This window comes from Leptopilina boulardi, unplaced genomic scaffold (genome assembly GCF_019393585.1).
Source record: "Leptopilina boulardi isolate dan_hultmark-lab unplaced genomic scaffold, ZJU_Lbou_2.1 LbouV2_337, whole genome shotgun sequence".
NCBI classification, from domain to species: Eukaryota; Metazoa; Arthropoda; class Insecta; order Hymenoptera; family Figitidae; genus Leptopilina; species Leptopilina boulardi.
In genome coordinates, this window is record NW_026137904.1 from 540,510 (window position 1) to 564,729 (window position 24,220).

The following is a 24,220-nucleotide window of genomic DNA, read 5'->3' on the forward strand; positions in this document are numbered from 1 at the left end:
TTTTTTCGCGTGAATAGTTTAATTTTTGGACTAAGAGAAGGTTGTTTAGAGAGGTTGCTCTCGGTTATAAGGGAACCTCTTGTGGTATACACTAAAACGAAAGATAATATTTAACCTGATTCTCGAGTAAAAATTACCTGACATACTCAAAAAAGAAAAAATAAGAAAACAACATACCAGGCACAAATTTGACCCAGTTTAATGCTTTTAATCTTTTATTTACCATCTACTAAACAAAACAATTATAATTCGCCTTTTCTTTTTTTTGTCAATTATTTTTTCCACACTTTATTTTTTCTCAAAATTATTCTTTCCTATTATTTTTTTTTTATCTCTCAATTTTTTTAGTTGAAAAAATATGTCATTTTGCTGATATAAAATTTTAACACATCATGTAATTATAAAAAAATATAAAACATTATTAAAATTAAAAATATAAATAGAAAATTTTAAAAATTAAATAATAGAAATAAAAAAGTAAACAATTTTCGTCTTAAAACTTAGTTTTACTTCTGATACAATAAATTTAAAAAAGAACAAACCCCTGGAAAATATCTGTAATGAACTAATTATTGGGCTTTTTTAGTTCTTTTTTTTTTAATTTGTAAAAAATGACATCAATAGATTTAATTAAAACGAACAAATTTCTTTGACAAGCATAATATCATTGAATTTTCCAATAAAGAAATTGAGAGTTTAATATATATATAATAATAATAATAATAATGAGTGAGCTAATTAAGTTACTTTATATAGTATTTCCTCTATATAAGAAAAGGCGTATCATTTGCATGCGCGGCAACGTCGTAATATAATATTCAATGTGAACTCTTAGAAAAGCCTTCTTTACATGACAGATATTCATAGGAACTCCCCCTCACGTTATTATGCACATCCGGATAACATACATTGATAAACGAAACTGAAAAATGTTCCCTATACAAAAAGTTATATATATATATGATAGATTCATCATATTAGATAAAATTCGCATACGCAAATTGTGCGTAACATGAAACGATGTTTGACATATATTCCTCACCCTTTTTGTTATACTCTATAAACGAATTACGAATACACGCTATATAGTCTTATCGAGCGAAAGTATAGAAAACTAAAAGAGAAGTGGAGTGAGAAGGGAGTGGATGGGTGAAGGAACTCCGCTCGGTGCGGTATCGATCATTTTTCGTCTCTAGGGAACTAAATGAAGTTAATTGTACCACCAAGTCTCCCACCATTTGCACTCAGTGCCGAGAGACAGAGAGAGACACTGAAATTAGTCTCAAATTAAAGGTGGGGGGGGGGTTATGATTCGTCTTTATCTTAATTCACCATATATGTGATATTTAACTTTCTATAATATAATTATAATAATTATATAATACAATTATACAAAATCATTTTAAAAATATATTACAATTTTTTTTATCAATTATAATTAATTATTAATTATTAATTTAATTATTAGGTAATTATTAATTTAATTATTAATTTAATTATTAAAAATATTATTATTTTAAAAATAAATAATTGTAAATCAATTTTTTAAATTGCATTTAAATTTTAGTAAAATGTGATATTAAAATAATGGAAGAAAAAAATTAATGGAACTCAATAACTCTCGGTATCTTAAAATATAGAAACGTTGCTTGCAATAATAGGAGAACTTGCTGGCTACCTAATGGAAGCTAGAAACTTCAGGCACAAATTGCATGACTCGCGGAAGAGAAACGGAGAGACGAACAACAAAGTACCCTTCACTTGCTTTTATCCTTTCTTGGATTTTCGATCTTCCCAACAAACGAACGAAGAATAGAAGTTAGCTCGAGGCAGATTAGATTGCAACTTGAATGCGAGTTTGCGTTTCATTTACTTTAAAAAAAAAAAAAAAAAAAAAAAAAAAAAAAAAAAAAATTCATTCAAAAATAAATGGGACTACATCAAAATGGATCGGGAAATTAATTATTATTTCCCCTATATAGGTAAAAATTCAGCATACCTTATCTTAAACTATATATCTCACATCTATATCATGAAAACACAGGTGAAAGAAAAATTTACCCAAAGTGGAAAAATTGTTTCGCAAAAAGATTCGAAAATTATTCTAACTATAAAATAGACTAAATATTTAGAAACATTAAGTCTGACTATATATTTACTTGTACTACTGATAAAATTACAATAACTTTTTTCAGTAGTAGAAGTAAATTTTTAGTCAGACATTCTCATTATTTTTCACTAGTAGATCAAAACGATTTTAGTCAGACGCAATTAAATTATAAAGTATAATAAAAAAAAAATTTATCACTGAATTTATAATTTTGTCTGACTAAAACTGTTTTGCTCTACTAATAAAATTATAAAAAATAAGAATTTCTCAACTAAATCGAGTTTTACTACTGAAAAATAATAAAAATTTTTTTTACTAATTCTCACTAAATATTTCCTTACAATGCAAAGCATTATTTTCCCAGGTGGAAAAGTTCCCGGTAGTGACTACGGTAGTATTTTTCGTAGATTACCGGAATCCACTACCAGTTGGCACTACCGGTAATTTTTCCGGGACTACTTGTAGCCACTACCGGTAATTTTTCCGGGACTACCGGTAGTCACTACCGGTAATTCTTCCGATACTACCGGTAGTTACTACCGGTAATTTTTTCATTACTACCGGTAGTCATTACCGGTAATTTTTTCGTTACTACCGGTAGTCATTACCGGTAATTTTTCCGGGAGTTACAATCAAAATTTGTTATTTGGTAATAAATTTTGATTGTAATTCACGGAAAAATTACCGGTAGTCCCGGAAAAATTACCGATAGTGACTACCGGTGGTAACGAAAAAATTACCGGTAGTCCCGGAAAAATTACCGATAATGACTACCGGTGGTAACGAAAAAATTACCGGTAGTGACTACCGGTAGTACCGGAAAAATTATCGGTAGAAACTACCGGTAGTGACTACCGGCAGTACCGGAAAAATTACCGATAGTGACTACCGGTGGTAACGAAAAAATTACCGGTAGTCCCGGAAAAATTACCGATAAAGACTACCAGTGGTAACGAAAAAATTACCGGTAGTGACTACCGGTAGTACCGGAAAAATTATCTGTGGTAACTACCGGTAGTGACTACCGGTAGTACTGGAAAAACTACCGGTAGTACCGGAAAAATTACCGGTAGTAATTACCGGTAGTACCGGAAAAATTACCGGTAGTGGCTACAGGTAGTCCTGGAAAAATTACCGGTAGTGCCTACCGGTAGTCCCGGAAAAATTACCGGTAGTGCCTACCGGTAGTCCCGGAAAAATTACCGGTAGTGCCTACCGGTAATCTAGGAAAAATACTACCGTAGTCACTACCGGGAACTTTTCCACCTGGGTTTCACTATTTCAAAATTACACCATTTTTTTTTTTGCCTAGAATTAGAAATTTATAATTCGCGATCAAAAAATAAAAATTTCTTTCTTTAAACAATTATAGAACCTACAGCAATAATTGATTAAAAAAAAATAAAAAAAATTCTTTCATCGAATAAATTGAATTAAAAAAAAAACCCCCCGATAAGAAGTACCAAGAACAAAAAAATAACATGAAAATTCTATTAGAAATCCCGATATCGAATTTTCGAGAAACATGTCACTCGACATTTGAGGTTGAGTTTGTTCGGTGATAGAGTATCTAACATTCCTGTCAGAGAAACAGGTACCTTATTAGAGGTATTATGCCTGGGCGACAATGCTCCTTCCTTGAGACACGTTCTGCTTCCGTAAGGACTCTAAGGACACGTACTTTCTGTACGTGTACGAGAGATCACTTCTGTCACACTTTCTCATTCCACTCTAACTTCTCTCTCTCTCTGTCTCTGTCCCTCTCTCTCTATATATACATGTATATATGCAATTCACGTTTACACACCAACGTTTCTCGTAAACAAATTAAGTTTGCTTTACCTAAAGAATTGTTTGTTGTTGTTGTTTTTTTTTTCACATGCATAAATCAGAAAAACAATTTTCCCAACTAACTTCTCGTCGCGGACCTTTGAGAAAAATTAATTCTCAATTTTTATTCTTGCTTTTTAATACAATTTCACTGTGCAATTAATCAACGTCAGCTTGTTTATATTTTTTTTCCATTTCTTGTAATTTTTTTTTTTTATTCTTTTACATCATTTTAATAAATGACAAATTTTCTTTTTTCTCTGTTAAAATTTTCATTTATAACATTTTCTTAAATTTCAAATCAATATTCCAAAAGATTAATTTTAAGAGAAAAAAAAGAACACTTTCTTTTTTTAGTATATAATAATGTTAAATTTCATTATATTTGATATTTTAAATCCCAAGTTCATTAATTAATGAGGATTGTCTGGGTTTTGCTCATTAAGAAGAGATCAGTTGCAATCCTATTAAATTTTGCGCACAGTAAAATCTCACCCTGTGAATTAAAACGTCTCTCTCCTCCATTCTGTTTTCACGCAAGAAACCACCCCCCCCCCTTCTTCCTCTCACGAAAATAAGGGAGAATCGTTTTCGTAAACGACTTAACTCGGTAAAGTAAGGGTTCTTCTTCTACGCCTGGGAAAAGTACACTCGTTTATTGCCGTAACGCGAAAAAGATCAAACTAGCTTTTGTGTTGAAAATTCACGACAGTAAATAGCCTGCAAGGGTTCGACTTGTCTCCATTCTTGGCTCGTATATACCGCGCCTTTAGAATTCCTGTGCATGCTCAGTCTCTCTCTCTCTCTTTCACTCACTCCACCCGACATGCCGAGCTTTTTTAAAGCTGACACTTCAAGCTGATACAAACTACATTTTTCATTTAAACGTCTTGGTAAAAATTTCTTCCAATCTGCGTGTATGCGAAAAAAAATCTGATAACTACATCAAAAATCAAGCAGACGTTTCGACAAATATTGACTAAAATCACTGTCACCGAACATATTTTTTCTTTCTATCGTTTAATAAAAAAATAAATTTCATAAAAAATAACTAAAAATAATAAATAATTAAATAAAAAATTAATTAAATAAACAATTATTTAAATAAATAAATAATTAAGTAAATAATTAATTCAGGAAAAAAACTCCCATCTGAAATAACGAAAAGTTTCACTGGAATAGTAAAAGATTTACTCTCTAAATCTGAATTAGTAAAAATGTTTACTAATTTGAATTAGTGACACAATTTTTGCTTCTGAATTAGTTAAATTTTACTAATTGTTAGTAAAAGTTACTAATAATTAGTAAAATTTTACTAATTCAGAAGCAAAAAGTGAGTCACTAATTCGAATTAGTAAACATAATTCAGATTTAGAGAGTAACTGATAGAAATAAAACTTTTTCTATTCTAGTGAAATACACCCAGAGAAAAGATTTCTATGATTTAAAGAAACCAGTTTCTTTGACTAGTTTTCTTTAATTCAAAGTAAAATTTTCTTTGAAACAAAAAAAGCTTCTTTCATTCAAAGAAAATTTCTTTGATTCAAAAAAAAATTTTCTTTGAATGAAAGAAATTTGTGCATTAAATCGAAAAAATTCTAACATTGATATAAGGCCAAAGAAACACTTTATTTGAATTAAATAACAAATTTCTTTGGAACAAAGATAATTTTTTTTGAGTCAAAGATAATTTGTTTGAAACAAATAAATTATCTTTGAATCAAAGAAAAATTTGACAAAGAAATTGATTTCTTTGAATCAAAGAAATCTTTTTTTCTCGATGTATTTCGCAGTTCCTGGTAATTATTTTTTTCCGCGTTAAATAAATAAATAATTAAGTAATTAATCGAATAATTGAGTAAATAATTAATTGAATAATTAATTAAGTAAATAATTAACTAAATAAATAATTAAGTAAATAATTAATTCAGGAAAAAAAAACTTCATCTGAAACAGCGAAAAGTTTCACTAGAATAATAAAAGATTTAACTGAAACAATTAGAACTTTTCCTATTCTAGTAAAATATTTCCCAATTCCAGGTAATTATTTTTTTCCGCGTTAATTAAGTAAATAATTAAGTAAATAATTAAAAAAAATAATTAAGAAAATTATTAATCAAAGAAATAATTAAAATAAACTATTCAATAAATATTGAATACGAAAAAAAACCAGAAACAATTCAAAAGGAAATCAAACAACAGAAACTTGCCATAAAACAATTCTCGATTGATTTTTGTAAAAAAAAGAAGTAAATAAATATTCCCGAAAAATTCAAGTGGAATTCCACAACATAGACATGTGCGGACAAAATCCATTAGTTTTGTGGTTATTCAATCTATAAGCTTTCCAAGGATTATTTCCCCATTTTGAATATATTCAGTGTGGTCAGCAAAATTTAAAAAAAAAAAATTACTAATTTTTCAAGCATAAAAAAATATTATTTGTTTTAAAAAACAATTTAAGTTTTAAAATGGTAATAACTATTTTGTAAAAAGATTAATGTAATATATTTTGGCGAAAATTTTGATAGGAAAAGAAAATTATTATTTATAAAAAAAAAAATAAATATATCCTCTAACCTTTTTATAATCTGTAGATGGCAACCGATGCAGGATATTGTATTTCAGATGTGAATAAATAAAAGAAGCACTCGCGATTTAAAAAAAATTTCGAACACTCCCGAAACTACATTTTAAATTATTACGAAACAAAATACTTTTATAAAAATTTAAACGATCGCGATTTAAAGAATTTCGAACACTCCCGGAGCAAAAAAATTTACTAGAACAAAAAAATTAAGAAAATTTTTTTAACACAATAGAGAAGGAAAAAAAATTCTAAAATTACAAAATTTACACTCCCGTTGAGACTGTCTAAACAGGTCAAGACACGAATTGCAACTAATTGAATTAATTTTGGTATTTACGATCGTAATTGTTGTTATGACCCTCGGCCTAAGGTTGCCTCTTTGTACTTCAATGTAAACATTGAGTCAATGTTTATACCTCGGGATACAGGTATAAAGATTATTTGAAAATTGATCCACCCCGTTCTAAATTATAATTTTTAAATTTAAATATTATTTCATATTTTATAAAATCAATAAAAAAAATACATAAAATAATTTGTTTTTAAAAAACTTTGTACCATTTTAAAGCTCAAAAAATTCGCCTTTAAAAGCATTAATTACGTCTTATATTTAGAGTAATTTTAATAAAATAAATTTTATAGAAAACCAAAAATATTATTTAGTCATTGTCGAAAAATTAACTATACCATCAGTTATTGTGAAATAATTGTCACGTCATTGAGGGTAAATTACAGTGACCATTGTATAAAAATTATATTATTCATTGTAGAAAAATTATACTATAAAATATGGGAAAATGATACTATAGAGTATGGAAAAATTATACCGTACACTATATGGAAAAATTATACCATACAATATGGAAAAATTATCAGTATAAAATATGGAAAAATTATTCTATATAAATATAATAAAGAAAAATCCAAAATTATTTGTAAAATTGACTTTTTAATAAATAAAAATTTTTTTTTTTCATCTTTGAAAACAAATAATTATTTTATATGTTTGATGATGAGAGATGAGTATTGTTTCCACATTAAAAGGCCTACTTTAAAAGTCAAGACGACTTTTTTTCTACTTAAAAATTTTTTTTTGTTTGAAAAAACAACTTTTATAAAACTAAATTTCTTCGAACAAAATAACTTTTATCTACTTAAAGATAAACTTTTTTGACTACTTAAAAAGTAAACGTTGTATATACTTAAAAATAAACTTTGTACAATATAGCCACGGGAAAAATCTTGATATATAGAACTGTATTTTTTCACCTTCAAAATAAAAAAAAAAAAAAAATTTACTTTTCTGTATAGAATGAATGACATTTATCAACAAATATACCGAAATATTAAGATAAATAACTGTTTAAGAATTGTAAAATTCTCAAATGATTTGATTTATTATGATAAATGATAAATGCATTGTTCTCTTTGTTGGAAAATCAGTCATTTTTTATATATATATACTATATGTATAGCTAATATATTCTCTTCCCATTTCTCTTGATCGTATTTTGAAAAGCTATCGACACTACATTTGTCCTTCAAAGGAAAGAAGATATTTCGTATGCACCCTCGAGACATTGGAGGTCCATTATACTTCACTTTCGGCAAGTTTCACTCCCTCTCTTTCTCTCCCTCTCTCTCTCTCTCTCCCCACATCCAATCATCTTCGTACAAACACTTTTGCAGAGCATAATATTTAAATCTGCTATATAGGCAATTTTCAAGATGATTCAATTCTTCCACCTTCAAACTGTCGTCGATCAAAGTTTTCAATTATGAAAAAACTCATCACATGGTAAATTGAGAGTTTCAAATTTTTTTCTTCCACACAAAAGTGCAAAAAAAAATACATAAAATTTTAAAAATGCCTAAAGAAAAAATTTAAAAATTTTTGTAAATATAAATCAAATAAGAAAATTATAAATTATTGTTTGTCCAATAAATTGAGAGAGATGAAAAAAGAAAAATAATATTTTAAATTTATTTATAGTGTAAATATGAGAGAAAGAAGAATAAATTATTAATAAACTGGAAACGTTTCAGCAACTACAAACTCATATAGACTTTGTGAGCTCAGGTGCAATAAGCATCCAGAGATAGTAAACTATACTACACTTCCTCACAGCACTTCTGTATCGAGTTAAGTTTTGTTCACTACATATATATATATATATCGCGCAAGAGGGTACATTATATAGTACGAAATTCGACTAAATTCAACTCCCACAAATGACATTTTAACTTATTATAAATTGTAAAAGAAAAATTTCTGCTTTCTTAAATTTTAATAATTTAAAAAATGATTTTTATTAAAAAAAATTGTTTTTGAAATGTTTTAGTACTTTTTTTTTTTTAATGCATGTCTTGTCATTTTGTTTATTTTTTTCCTTTTTTTGCTTCCACTATGCATGCTACCAACATTATTCTATTGTTATGAGCGCATTGATTTCAGTATTCCTTTACATTTTGCATATATCACTCGCTCTAGAGTCTCGTATCTTCTTTGTAATATTCCTTTAGGTATATCCATTCTTCAAAATACAGATGTGTTCTCAATTTTTTCAATTGAAAAGAATAAATCTTTTCTTGTAATTTTTCTTTTTTTTTTTTTTTTGCACTTACTCGTATTTTCATGTTTGGAAATGAAATTGAGCTTTTTTTAAATTCATTTTTTTTTTTAAAGTAAATGATAATTTTTTTTTTTAGAAAAAAATTATTTATTAAAAACGCTTGAAAGTACCATTATTATCCCGTGCAGAAAATAGCTAACGTGGCCCTGACCTGGTTGAATCAGGGAACCGGGGCCAAACAAGGCCCTGGTCGGGCCCCTGATTTCATTGATTTTACTCGAAATCAAATCCCGTGTGGAAATTTTGCCTGGGCCCAAATCGGGACCGAATCAGGCTACCTTATTAGGGAATGAAACGCCGCGCCTGTCGTGGCCCTAATTAGGAAATGATAATTATTTTTTTAGAAAAAAATGATTTATTAAAAACGCTTGAAAGTACCATTTTTATCCCGTGCAGAAATTCGCTAACCTGGCCCTGACCTGGTTGAAACAGGGAACCGGGGCCCAACTAGGCCCTGACCTGGTTGAAACAGGGAACCGGGTCCCAACTAGGCCCTGACCTGGTTGAAACAGGGAACCGGGGCCAAACTAGGCCCTGGTCGGGCCCCTGTTTTAATCGATTTTAATCGAAATCAAATCCCGTGTGGAAATTTTGCCTGCGCCCAAACCGGGGCCAAATCAGGCTATCGTATTAGGGAATGAAACGCCACTCCTCATGTGGTCCTGATTAGGAAATGATATTTTTTTTTTGAAAAAAAAGATTTATTAAAAACGCTTAAAAGTACCATTTTTATCCCGTGCAGAAATTCGCTAACCTGGCCCTGACCTGGTTGAAACAAGGAACCGGGGCCAAACCAAGCCCTGGTCAGGCCCCTGTTTTCATCGATTTCAATCGAAATCAAATCCCGTGTGGAAATTTTGCCTGAGCCAAAATCGGGGCCAAATCAGGCTACCCTAATAGGGATTGAAACGCCGCGCCTGATGTGGCCCTGATTAGGAAATGATAATTTTTTTTTAGAAAAAAATGATTTATTAAAAACGCTTGAAAGTACCATTATTATCCCGTGCAGAAATTCGCTAACCTGGCCCTGACCTGGTTGAAACAGGGAACCGGGGCCAAACCAGGCCCTGATCGGGCCCCTAATTTCATTGATTATAATCGAAATCAAATCTCGTGTGGAAATTTTGCCTAGGCCTAAATCGGGGCCGAATCAGGCTACCCTATTAGGGAATGAAACGCCGCGCCTGATGTGGCCCTGATTAGGAAATCCACATTATCTGGTCGCCCTGATTTGGACCTGATCAGCGTTTCATTCCCTACTAGGGCCATTATAGGGCAATTTCTACACGGGATAGAGCTTTTACTGTGGCCCTGATTGGATTCCCTGTTTCATGCAATTTTTGAGCTTCCCGACGTGGGCCCTGCCAAGGCCCTTGCAAAATTTCTTCACGCGATATAATCAATGTGTTATTATCTATGTATAAAAAAAATAACAAAACCAGTAGTTTATTACTGGAAAAAAAAATTTTTTTTCAGTAAAAATAAGAATATTTGCAAATCCCATTAAATGTAACGTGAGAAAAAGATGATTACTTATAATAAAGAGAAGTTTTCGTGATAAAGTGTAAATAAAATCTCATAGAGCGTGTAATACATAAAATGTGAATCAACTTACAGAGTCAGAAAGCCGGACAGTTTTCTGAGCTTTGAACATAAAATGCTTCTTTGCTTCTTTCTGGAGAATTATCCTTGAGAGGGTTGGCAAACTACATATCTCAGTTGGACTCTTAAACGGGGTTAAAACCGGCACTTCTCCCCCCCCCCTCTCTCTCTCTCATTCTCTTTTCTTTTTTTTCTCTTTCTCTTTAGTTTTAAAGTCGAGAGTTCAGCACGAAATGCTGTTTCGCGTTTCTCTGAGTATAAATTTTGGATTGCTCCTTTGTCAGCTTTCTTCGTCAAGACAGCGAGAAATGGAGCGTTGAAATAAAAATCAGTTGTCAGCGCTTCCATGGAGAGGCTGTTTCGCGCAAAAAGGATCAGGTTCCCGTCGATTTCGTTTACGTTGAGCTCTACCGACAATAAGTAGATGGGTAGCACAGAAAAGACTATCGTCGAAAATGGAGTAAAGCATATTCGCGTTTTATACTCTCTCTACTATTTTTTTTTCTTTTTTCTTTTTTTTTTTTGCCCTCTGGGATAGTTTTCGTTCTTCTTCTGACTTTCCAACAAAATGGGGAGAGAGCTATCTCTCATCGACGCGTGCAGGGAAGGGAAACTAAAGTGCCTGCTAAAACCATTCTCGGACCGAGTTCCTTCTCAATTTCTCATAGAAAGAGAGAGAGAGATCCAATATATGTAAAAGAGGCTAACATACTTTATTCCAAAATGAATTTTGACAAAATTTTCAGTTCTTAAAAATCGTATTTTTATACATCCGATATTTTTGGGGAAAAAAATCACTAATTTTTAATTTCTAACTCTGCTCTCTAAATCTGAATTAGTAAAAATGTTTACTAATTTAAATTAGTGACTCACTTTTTGCTTTAGAATTAGTTAAATTTTACTAATTGTTAGTAAAAGTTACTAATAATTAGTAAAATTTTACTAATTCAGAAGCAAAAAGTGAGTCACTAATTCAAATTAGTAAACATCTTTAGTAATTCACACTGAGAAAAAAAATTTAGTGTTTGCAACAAAATTGTTTGGTTAGGCGATTTTGGTTCTTGCAACTAAATTTTGGTTGACTGAAACAAAGTCGTAGAGTTATCTCAACCAAACATTTGGTTATGCCAACAAAATTATTTGGTTGAACATTTTTAAATTCCAACCAAAATTTCGTTACCACAACATAATAATTTGGTTATCACAACAAAATAGTTTGGTCTAAAAAACCAAATGATCGTTTGTTGTCCTAACTAAAATTTGGTTGCGACAACAAAATAATTTGATTCGCCCTCAGCTCATAGCTTAATAGAACAGTAAATATAAATTCAATGTTAAATTGATAATAAATAAATAATGAAATAAATAAAAAAGATAAGAGATAAGGTAGAATAAAATTTTTAATTTTACAAAAAAAACTGTTTATTTGATCAACCAAACATTTTTGTTGACCTAATAAAAAAAATTTGGTTGAGCTAACCAAACATTTTTGTTATGCCAACAAAAAACACTCAACCAAATTTTTTGATTGACTCAATCAAATAGTTTTGTTGCTTAAATACCAACAAAATTATTTTGTTGGCCCAACCAAATTTTGATTGCTCTGACTAAACATTTTTCTCAGTTCAGATTTAGAGAGTGAGGTAAATCATCGATAAATAAAGTGTGTAACAAAATAAAAAATCCTACCTTATAGTAGAAAGTTGCCCGTTGTTTGTTGATTCCAGTTGCCGAGAATTCACTGTTCTTCCTTGATATCTGCATCTGGAAAAAAATTTATAAACAATATATTTTATTTATTTATATATAATTTATATTTTTATTTATTGTGAAATACGTTTATTAAAAAAAAACTACTTTTTTCCCTAGTCTAATAACTTAAGCCCCTAATTACAAGAATGCAATTTTCAAGGTTAATTTTCTTGGCGGGTAAAATTAGGACAATTATCCAGCAGCTCTAATAGCGGAATTAAACGTCAAGCCCTCTATAGTTAATATCACCAGTGATCGTCGAATATATATAGAACCATTATTCGACCTTATAAATTGAAGGAAAAAATAAACTAGCAAAAAAAATAGAAATCGATTCAAAAATAAATTACACCGCATTAGTAAATGCACGACAGGTATATTGCGAGCTTCGGGAAAATTTTCTACTACCGAAACTTTGAATATTGAATTATCTCGTCTAATTAATCGATAACGAGAAAATTTGTTTATACCACCCATTTTGCTTATCGAATTTTATTTTTCCTAATTCATTGAATTTTTTTTTTACTACAATTTTCAATTCTTTTACACCCAGAGAAATGATTTATTTCAACTAAATAAAATATATTTGAGTTAAATAAACGTATATTTGTCTCAGAGCCTACTGAATTATTTGCGTAATTAAAAATTTTATTTGTCATAAATAAATTTTTCATTGGCTCAAATAAATTTTTTATTTAAATGAAATAAAATATATTTGCAACAAATAAAAGAGTTAGTAGGCTCGGAGACAAATATACCATTTCTCTGAGTGTAGAAAATTAAAAAATAATTAACGCATCTATAAAAAAAAGTCTTAAAATAATATTTAAACTATAAAATAAATTTTTAAAATACTTTTTTAACAGCAAAAAAAGAAATTCAAAAACGATTAAAATTACATTTTCCGATTGGAAATAAAAGTGATGGTATAGCTACAAGTGACAAATTAATCCGGTAACGATTAATTAAAACTCTATTGGGTTAAGAGGTATACTATATATATATATATATATATGAGAAAGGTGTCACACGTAGAGACAGGCAAGAAGTGAAACTCAATTCATCATGTTTTGTGCTGTCACCGCACATCAATGATAATAAATCTTTGTCAAGAAACATTTCGCGTAGCGTCGTTTACTATTACGTAAACTCTTGTTTCGTGTGTGCATCATTTTCTTTATATATATATATACATAACCCTCTGCCCGCATTTTCCGACACCTCCATTTTCCACTTTCCGGCCGCAAAAGAAAAGTATGCAAAATAATGATCTATACGCGCGCGGTCCCCAACCCCCTTGGGTGCCACTCTCCACTGTGTGTGTATATATATATATATAAAGCCAGATTTTTCCCTCTTTTCATATAATCTTCACGTTCTCTGAGAAGATTTATTGCACTTTCTCGATAAAAATTTTCTTTTCCCCCTTATATTATATTTTTTTTTTCTTCAATTAAAAAAGGCAAAAAGAACAATTATTTTTCTCTGATTAAAAAAAGGAATTAGATTTTTTCATTTTAATAATGAAAAAATAATTGAATATATATGGAAAATATAAATAAAAATTACAATATATTTTTATATTTAATTGCAAAAAAAAAATTTTGTTTTTTTGTCGCGACTACAAACCATTTTCTAAATATAATTACTAATTCATCGTTTTATCACCGCAAGTGTGAAAAAAAGCAAATTAAAATATTGATGGTTCATTTATTCAGACTTTCACACAGAATGATGGGAGAGAGAAAAATTATTGATTTTCTGCTTCGTTAGAAAAATCAACTCGCACACATTTTATATATATATATATATATATATATATACATAATTCTCACAGACTGTCTCGCGTAAAAGCGATAATTTAATTTTAATGTCCACAACCGGACAGCAACGATATCAAGAAAATCGATTTTGTTACGTGACGCTAAAATCTCTGGCGCTAATTAAACTTTTTTTTTTTTTTTAAATCTTTTTTTTTCATCACAAGATATAGAAATTGAAAAGAAAAATAATTCAAAAATGTAAATCTTTTTTTTCAAAAGTGCGGCGAGAAAACTTTCAAACATTAATCAGCAATATATTCAAAGAGATTCGATAAAAATTTTAACTCCCATCACGTAATGTTACATTGTCACAGATTGTGAGAGATTCTATCGGTTTTCTACGATTATTTATGCCAAAATCGTGATCACGTGCAAACTCTAATGTGTGATGATATCAAAACATTAAATGCATATGCTATATTATGATGCTAGCCATGAAAATAGATTTACATTTATAAAGTTTTAATTTTATATTTTTTAAAAAGTGAATAAAAAATGAAATGCATTAAATACTTTATCAATACCTATATGTATAGTAATAGTGTAAATTCAAAACCATTTATTATTCATATCATGGCACTTTTACTACACTTCACTTGTCAAACTTGTCATATTCTTATATATAGGGCAAAATTGAAAAAGAAATATTTCTCCATCATAAAAAAAAATGTGTCTATATAAAAAATTCTCCACTGTAAAACACCGTCCGACAAAATTCAACTTTTTTTTTGACCCACAAAAAAATCCACACTCAGAAAAAAATTCGCTTGAAGCAACCAAATTTTGGTTAAATCAACAAAATAAATGCATTGATATACAGTTAACCAAACATTTGGTTGCATAAACCAAACGTTTATTTAGCTCAATCAAATTTTTTCTTTGTTCCAAAAATTTATTAAAATAAACCAAACAGTTATTTAGATCAAATAAATATTTATTTGAATTAAACAAATTTTGTTTCAACTAACCAAAAAATTGGGTAAATATAAAAAAATGGTACATTTGGTTCAAACATATATCTTTTTTCTGAGTGCAATATTTTTGGAAACTAGGACCCAAAAAAAAAATACCCGTGTCTGACCGTTTTGCTTGGGGTTTTCAGGGTCGCTGATTATTAATCTGATGTCAGATTTTCAAAATTCAAAATGGCGTATTCAATATGGCGGTCAAAATTTTAAAAAGTTATTAATTTTTTTTTTAAACCTTGGTATCTAGGGGTTTTTTGGGGTCGTTGATGACGAATCTGATGTTAAATTGTCAAAATTCAAAATGGCGGATATAAAATAAAAAATTAATAACTATTTTAAAATTTGGCCGCCATATTGAATCCGCCATTTTGAATTTTGAAAATCTGACATCAGATTAATAATCAGTGACCCCGAAAACCCACAGATACCAAGTTTTATAAAATATTAATAATTGTCACTTTTCATTTAGGGATTGTTTTCACCCCTAAAAACCACAAACGACTTGATCTAGCAAAACAGCCAGAAACGGGTTTCTTTTTTTTGGGTCCTAGTTTCCGAAAATATTAGATTTTTTTCCGGGTCAAAAATTGTGTCGGACGGTAAAATATATATTGAAAACCACAAAAAATTCAACAATTTTGAGAGATTCAAAAAAAAAAGTCTCCAATTCATTTTCATATTATATTCGTTATTATCTAATTTTTGATTAACTTTCACGGGCAAAAATATGTTCCCCTTTTCATTTCAAAATTCTTCTCTCGCAGTTTGATCGTTAAGGAAAGATTTCTTCCTATCGACGTAAAAATGCCGCAAGAAGTAATCTAATAGCAGTCTCACGTCGACGAGATAGCAATCTCGAAGAGAAACCTGACAAATTACAATTTTATTACATTGGGTGAGAGAAAAAAAAGAAAAAAAAAAAAAACATCGACAGAATTTCAAATCGAATTTTTATAATAGGTTGATTATCTAATTATTCCAGTTGTACAAAAAAAAATTAACTATAATAATCTTTGAATTCATTCCTTCATTCATTCATTCCGTCCGGACCCCTGCTGGGTTTTCGGTGACAGAGAAAAGAACAAGTTATGGAGAGAGAAAGATATATCTTTATTTTGCAAATGAGGGTTCGCTTGACCTGCAATCTTTTAAAGAGGATTAATTAATAACTCTGAGGACCCAGGTAATAATTTCTTTGTCCCTTTATCACGTGAAAAAACTATAAACAAAGTCTAAAACTGAATAGGTAATGCATACCTTTCTTTCTTACACCAAGGAATATAACATAAGTACTTCCTTCGTTTAACATTGCGTTTCTCTATCTAGACAATTCAAAATGGCATAAGATCACTTTTTTTCAATTTTATATATTTTTGTCCACTTTTTGGAATTACCATAAAGTTTGAACTCTTTTCCACATAATGCATATATTCTATTTAAATTATATTGTTATTAAATAGAAAAATTTCAAGTTTTTGGAACTTGATACATTTTTCTTGTTTTCAAGGTTTGTGTTAAACAGTGGGACACCTATTATTAAATAATGAATATTTGTTTCAATAATAATATTCTGCTTCATACTTTATAAATATATATGTTTTGCATTAAATAACGTTAACAAATGTTGCAAAACACTTATATTTTAATAATATTTTACATTTTTATAATACGATGTCAAGTTTCATATAAAAAATTGTTATTATTTTTTTTTACGTTTACAGTACTGCTGATCATACGTCATAATTTCGTCATAACAAAAAAACAATTTGGAGGAAAATTTGAATAGTCGTTCTCTTATCAAGTGTTATTTTTCAAATGTTGCCGAACAATAATTGTAATAATTATAAATTTTGAATTTTTTAATGTTTTTTAGCATAAAAAATCACATTTTTAGTTGCTGTGTAAGTATAAATGCGCATGCGTATAGATAGTGTGTTGTCATAAACATGGTTTACATTTAAATTTTGGTCGAGTTTCTTTAGTACACGGAAAAAACAAACTAACTATTTTAGCACCAAACTGCTTTATCCTTTATTAGTATGCGATTTCGTTTACCTATTAAAGTATGAAATAATGCTTTTTTAGTTTAAAGTAAGTCCATACTAAATAAGTATAATGGTTATACTCTTTTAGTAATAGTGACGTACTTTAAAAGCATAAAGTTGATGCCCGCGAAGTACGACATACAGTCTACCTAAAATAGCAAGAGCTTCTTCCTTTTTGGTGTATAAATTCTTGCAACCTGCGTTTTGGCCTATATCGATATATCAATGGTTGGAAGGAGAAGGAGGCGTGGCCAAAACGCAGGTTGCAAGAATTTATACACCAAAAAGGAAGAAGCTCTTGCTATTTTAGGTAGACTATATGTCGTACTTCGCGGGCATCAACTTTATGCTTTTAAAGTACGTCACTATTACTAAAAGAGTATAACCATTATACTTATTTAGTATGGACTTACTTTAAACTAAAAAAGCATTATTTCATACTTTAATAGGTAAACGAAATTGCATACTAATAAAGGATAAAGCAGTTTGGTGCTAAAATAGTTAGTTTGTTTTTTCCGTGTAGTTTTTCAGAAAATTAAAGTGACCTACTGTTTAAACTGTCCCACTGTTTATCACTCTCCCCTACCTGTATTAGATCCCCAGAAAATTTTAATAAAAAAATTTAAAAATTATTACCTGGCCCCTCAGAATTAATCTTCATTAACAAAGGCTCTATTGTCCAAGGATTGGTATTGTTTGTGGTAATTGTTCGGAGAGTCTAATACTGGTATATACATATTTTTTTTATTTTGAAAACAGAAAGAAAGAAGAGTAAGATTTTTAGGCGAAGATATTCTTATGTTATGGGGAATCCTCTAGATAGAGAAATGCAATATTAAATGAAAATTATATGTTATATTCCTTGATGTGAGAAAGAAAGATATACATTACCTCTTCAGTTTTTGACTTTTATCTTTATATTTCCTTGTGATAATACACGGAAAAAATTTCGAGACGTCGGACGTGCCGATGTCAATGTAAACCTACTGTACATTTCATTATGTACTCAGAGTTAATCTTCATTAACAAAGGTTCTATTGGCCAAGGGTTGGTATATCTTTATTTTTCTATATAATAAATGTGAAAAAAGAAATTATTACCTGGGTCCTCAGAGTTAATCCCCATTAACAAAGGTTCTATTGTCCAATGGTTGGTTTTTTTGTGGTATTTGTTCCGGGGTTTTAATACAGGTATAAATACGTATATATGTTATTTGTAATGAACTACTGATTACTCATATAAGAGTGTCCTTTTTGCACTTATTGGCTGATCAGTAGTTACTGATTCATAGTTACTCATAGTTCTCTCATTCTTTTGGATATTTGGTAGTTTTATTGGATAAAAGGCAAAATTGGTTATATTGGATTAAAGGCAAAATTGGTTATATTTAGTAAAAGGTAAAATTAATTGTATTGAATTAAAGGAAAAATTGCTTATTTTTAATAAAAGGTAAAATTGGTTGTATTGAATTAAAGACAAAATTGGTTATATTAGAGAGAGTGAGCAAAAGGGTTAAAGATATTTAGATTTTCATCAATCAAAAATAAAATTAAACGAAGTATACTATGGCCAACATAAAAGAGTATGTTATTTTAAGTGATAAAGATTTAAAAATTATTGAAAATAGAAATAAATTGTTAAATTACATGCATATGTACAAATTTGAAGAATTATTAAGAAAAGATTCCAATTCATTTTTCAATGTGCAAAGTACTTTGTATGTACAAATGCTTGATTTTATTGTCCCAATTAGAGAAGGTGATAAACATATTCAAATACTTTTTAGCGGTAATAACAATTATGGTCACTGAATTTATGTTTATTACGATAGAGTAAGGCTTTATATTTTTGATAGCCTTAATGAGGGGTGTTTAAATGTGCATCAAATAAAATGTTTAATTAGATTGTTCCCTTTTAAACCAACAGTAGTTTTTGAAGCTGTTAATCAACAACTTTTTGGTAGTGTTTAGTGTGGAGTATATGCAATAGCATTTGCAACATCTGTATTATTTAACGTAATGCCAAACCGTGTAAATTATGAAACTGATAATAACAAAATGAGAAACCATTTTAAGTCAATGTTTGAAAATAATCGCTTAAATCATTTTCTGGCAGTAAGAACGTCTCACAATAGGAATTCGATAATAGAGAATAATTAGAACCGTCTTTTCATAAATTGAACTTAGGAACATAAAAATTATATTTTAAACTCTTGTTCTGTTTTTAATACTTTGCACAGTAATAATATTAACAGAGTTCTATTAACACAATATTTAAAAATTAAACATTCTCTAAATGACACTAGTGAAAAGAAAATAATTCGTACAACTGATAATAATGTGAACAAAATTTCACCACATGAATATTTAAAAATGAAGAATTTTCTGAGTAAAGAAAATGATAAAAAGATAATTCGAGCAATTAAAGAGAAAAAAAGAAAAAGGAAGGCTAGGCGCGAAGTTACATATGAGCAGAAAATAATAAGACAGGAGAATGAGAGATTGAGAAAACGTAATCGTAATAAAACAGATATAAAAAAGAAAGAGCGCAAAAAAAAATTTGACATGCAAAAAAAAAGAAATTATCTATAAAAACTGAAGATGAAAAGAAAATACGCAAGGATAAAAATTTGGCATGTAGGAAAAGCAATATATCAATGGAAACTCAAGATGAAAAGAAAGTGCGTCAAGAAAATAATTTGTCATTTAAGAAGAAAAAATTTTCTACGGAAACGGAAGATGAAAAGAAAGTGCGTCAAGAAAAGAATTTGGCATGTAAAAACGATAATTGGAATAAAAAAACTGCAGGAGTTGCAATAATGTCTTTTAAAGATTTCAATGAAAGTAAAGTTCCACAGAATTATTTAGGTTTAATAAATGTAGAATGTAAGTTTTGTAATGCGTTACATTTTTTGTGTGAAAGGCCGTCACATAGATCATATAGATACATCACCGAGGAATGTCCCCGTGAAGAGGACATTATGATATCGCCTGAATGTCACAAAAATATTGCCGCTTGATATCAGCTTGACATTCGAGCAATATTCCTTGCTACTTGGGTGGTAGATCCAATATAAAGAAATTTTTTTTACATTTCTAATATTAAATTTTTTTGAAAAAAAAATGAATAAAAAATATGGTCAATGCACACTAGCAACGTAGTCGGCCGCTTGCGGACGACAAAGTTGCTAGTATAGTAAATATTCTCTAATTTAATATTTAAATTTTTCTTTTCTTTTTTTTTTTTTTTTTGCAAAAAGAAGAGAATTTATTTTCAAATATTGTTGTCGATAATTTATTCCAACGGAAACGTGAACTTTTCCTTCAAGCTTTTGGACTTTCGTTTGAAGTTGTCAAGTGGAAAGAAATGCTTTCCGTATGAGTTAGCAAGGCCACGTCTTTCGACGTGAAAATATTTCTTCAGAAACTTCCGCTTACCGTGTCAGTTTGAAAAAGACTACTACTCGGCAAATCTCGAAATTATCGATTTATCAAAGGAAAAAAAGTCACGAAACTTCAAAGGCAATTAAAAGTAACTATAACTATAATTGGAAAATTAGCAAATCATCAATATAAGAAAGTTTTGCTATTAAACTACAAAACATGTGATTAATTATTCCTTTAGCATTTATATATAATTTTTTTGTATTTAAATTAAAATTTAAACTAATTTTCTATTTTCTAATTAAAAAGGATAAATATAATATTGCAATTAAAATCCATTTTTTAGAAATTAGAAAATTTTTTTTCTTTCAATTGATTAGAAAATTTAAATACCAATTAATTTGGTCATGATGAGAATTTAACGGGAAATTCACAATACAAGAAGGACGTGTAATCAACCGATAACATCCAAGAATTAATACAGCAGGTGCATCTGAATTTGTCTCGCCGTTAATTTGCCCCTTTCATTTTCAGTATTATTCTCTCATTAAAGCCATAATCCTATTAAAAAGCGCTGACACGTTTTTCATTATATTTTGTATAAAAATGTGACATTTTCCATAGTTAATTGAAAAATAAAGAATAACATTTTTATGACAAATCTCATAAAAATTATTATTTTTTTTTTACAAACATTCTTTTTTCAATAAAATTAAAAAATTATTTAATTTTGATCATTTTAATAAACTTTTATGAAAGAATAAACATTTTTGAAAAAAAAAATAAATTTCATATTATAACCTCGTATAATAAAAGTGAAAAAGAATATATACTCAAAGGAAATTCTCCTAAGTAGCTTTAACGCAATCAACTCCGCGTTTTACATTAAAAATTTAAAGTGTTTCTCGCGGTGTGAAAATTTTCTAAAAAAAAAAAATTTCTGTCACAGTCACTAAACCGGCAAGAGGCTTAAAAATATTTTTTTACGACTATTATTGCATTTGTTGAAAGTTATAATTATTTTTCCTAATATATATCATTTAAATGACGTTTTCAATTTTTATTATTAATAAAAATTAAATATATACATATTTATTGACAAAAAAATAAGTCATTCGAAACAATAAATTTAAATCTGCAAATAAAGTTTTAATTTTGAATTGAAAAATATTTCAACCTTTTTTTATTTGGGAAAAATTTAGCTTTAATCGAAATTCAAAAAATGAGGGGCTGATAGTAAAAATGGTTTAAAATAACATTGGGAGCAAAAGTGGGATAAGTGACTTGGGAGCAAAAACGGGTTAAAATGATTCGTGTAATTTATTGATAAATTCATTATATTATCGATTAAAAAATATTAATTATAATAAAATATGCATTTTTTCCTATTGTTAATATTTTTTAATCGATAATATAATGAATTTATCAATAAATTAAACGAATCATTTTAACCCGTTTTTGCTCCCAAGTCACTTATCCCACTTTTGCTCCCAATGTTATTTTAAACCATTTTTACTATCAGCCCCTCAAATAGTGGAAAATGAAAATTCCAATCAAAGGAAACAAATTAATTTTCATTGAAGTGTAATATTTTTATTTGAAAATTTAAATAAAATTCTTTTTTCATGAAAATTTGTTTTTTTTGGCAAATTTGAATTTAGATTATTTTATTACAGATTTGGAAAATAAAATTTCGAAAAAATTAATAACAATGATTTGCCCCAAAAAAAATAAATGCTCTTTTTTCAATTGAACATTTGAAATTATTGAGTTACAGAACACGTCACCTTAATTAATTTTTCACTTCAGTTACATTTTTTTCCAATATTGAATGCCAATTTATTTTCATATTGTACATCAGTAGAGCCATTAAACTCTCAACCCACTCTGTTACACTCTAGTTAGCAGTGATGCTGTGTCCAGAGTCACATATTCACATATGCTTTGCCATGGATTTAATGAAATTACTATGGATCATTCGTCATTGACATTCAACAAAAAGTAATATTTAAAAAAAACATAAGAATTCATTTTTTTAAATAACAATTCTCTCCTTTTTTTCCAAATTAAAAATATTTCACTAAAAACAAGAATAATAAGTAAAATATTTTTCATTATTTTTCAAAATATATCAAAATACGAAACAATTTGAAAAACATGATAAATAAAAATAAATTGGTACTAAAAGACAAAGAAAGTGATTTTTCATTCTCTTTCTCTTTTTATTTTTTTTTTCTTGGTGGTGAAGAATTTGTAAAGATAAATGACGGAGATTGCAAACACGAAGTGTGTATTGTTTTCTTCGTGAAAAAGTTGCACATGGACTTGGAAACAAGTTACTTTCTAAGACGAACTTTTTGAAAAAACCCAAAGCTCTTTTCCGGTTTGCTTGTCTTGAATTTATTGTAAGAGACGAAAACCCCTAAGGGACTTTGGGTTTGGAATTCAATTAGAGACTCAACATGCGAGTTTCTTAGTCGAATATTGGAAGATTCGTTTTTCGTTGATATATAATTCTGTGTGGAAAAAAACTTTTTTTTTTTCTTGAAACAAAAAGCCATTTCACGTTTTTTTTTTTGTTACTGTATATCAAGTTAAGTGGAATCACACGAACGCACGCGATTTCTAGACAGTGTGTATGGGTGGTCAATTAGAAAAACTTTCACGACTTTGATTACCTTTATCAAGAATAAAAGCATGTTGTGTGTGTAGAACAAGAATTCTCGTTTAATGAATGTCACGTAATGGTTATAAAGATACTGCATTCACTTAATGTCAAAGATATTTTTTAATCTCCCATAACAATAGTTCTAACAATTTTATCATAGTTTTATTGATTAAAATCACTTTTTTTTTTTTAATTCAAAATTATCACAAAAAAATGTAATAATTTAAAGTAGTTTTCATTTAATATATTAAAAGTATCACAGAAAATTAAAAGACATTAAAATAAGCTGCAACGCTTATTATTTTAATCCAATTTTGTTTATTTTAATACCAAAATGGATTAAAATAAGCAAAATTTTACTACCGGTAGTCATTACCGCTCCCGAATATTCACTACCGGTAGTCACTACCGGTAATTTTTCCGGGACTAACGGTAGTCACTATCGGTAATTATTCCGGAACTACCGGTAGTCACTACCGGTTAATTTATTTATTATTATTATTATTATTATTATTATTATTATTTTAATTTATTTATTACCAAATAACAAATTTTGATTGTAACTCCCGGAAAAATTACCAGTAATGACTACCGGTAGTAATGAAAAAATTACCGGTAGTGACTACCGGTAGTAACGAAAAAATTACCGCTAGTACCGGAACTACCGGTAGTTCCGGAAAAAAGTCCTGGAAAAATTACCGGTCGTGACTACCGGTAGTGAATATTCCGGTAACGGGAGCGGTAATGACTACAGGTAGTCACTACCTAGAACTTTTCCACCTAGGTAATCTAGGAAAAATTACCGGTAGTGACTAC

General features: G+C 29.0%; 1 protein-coding gene and 1 long non-coding RNA gene across 2 annotated transcripts in view; one reads left to right on the top strand and one right to left on the bottom strand.

Moving 5' to 3' along the window:
* Positions 1-24,220, top strand: part of LOC127285643 (uncharacterized) — a 124,162-nt gene that overhangs the window by 6,194 nt on the left and 93,748 nt on the right. The window lies entirely within an intron of this gene.
* LOC127285657 (uncharacterized) overlaps positions 12,463-24,220 on the bottom strand; it is an 85,833-nt gene continuing 74,075 nt past the window's right edge. Inside the window, exon 7 of the long non-coding RNA XR_007843621.1 lies at positions 12,463-12,529. This is a non-coding gene — a long non-coding RNA (uncharacterized LOC127285657). The remainder of the gene's footprint in view (positions 12,530-24,220) is intronic.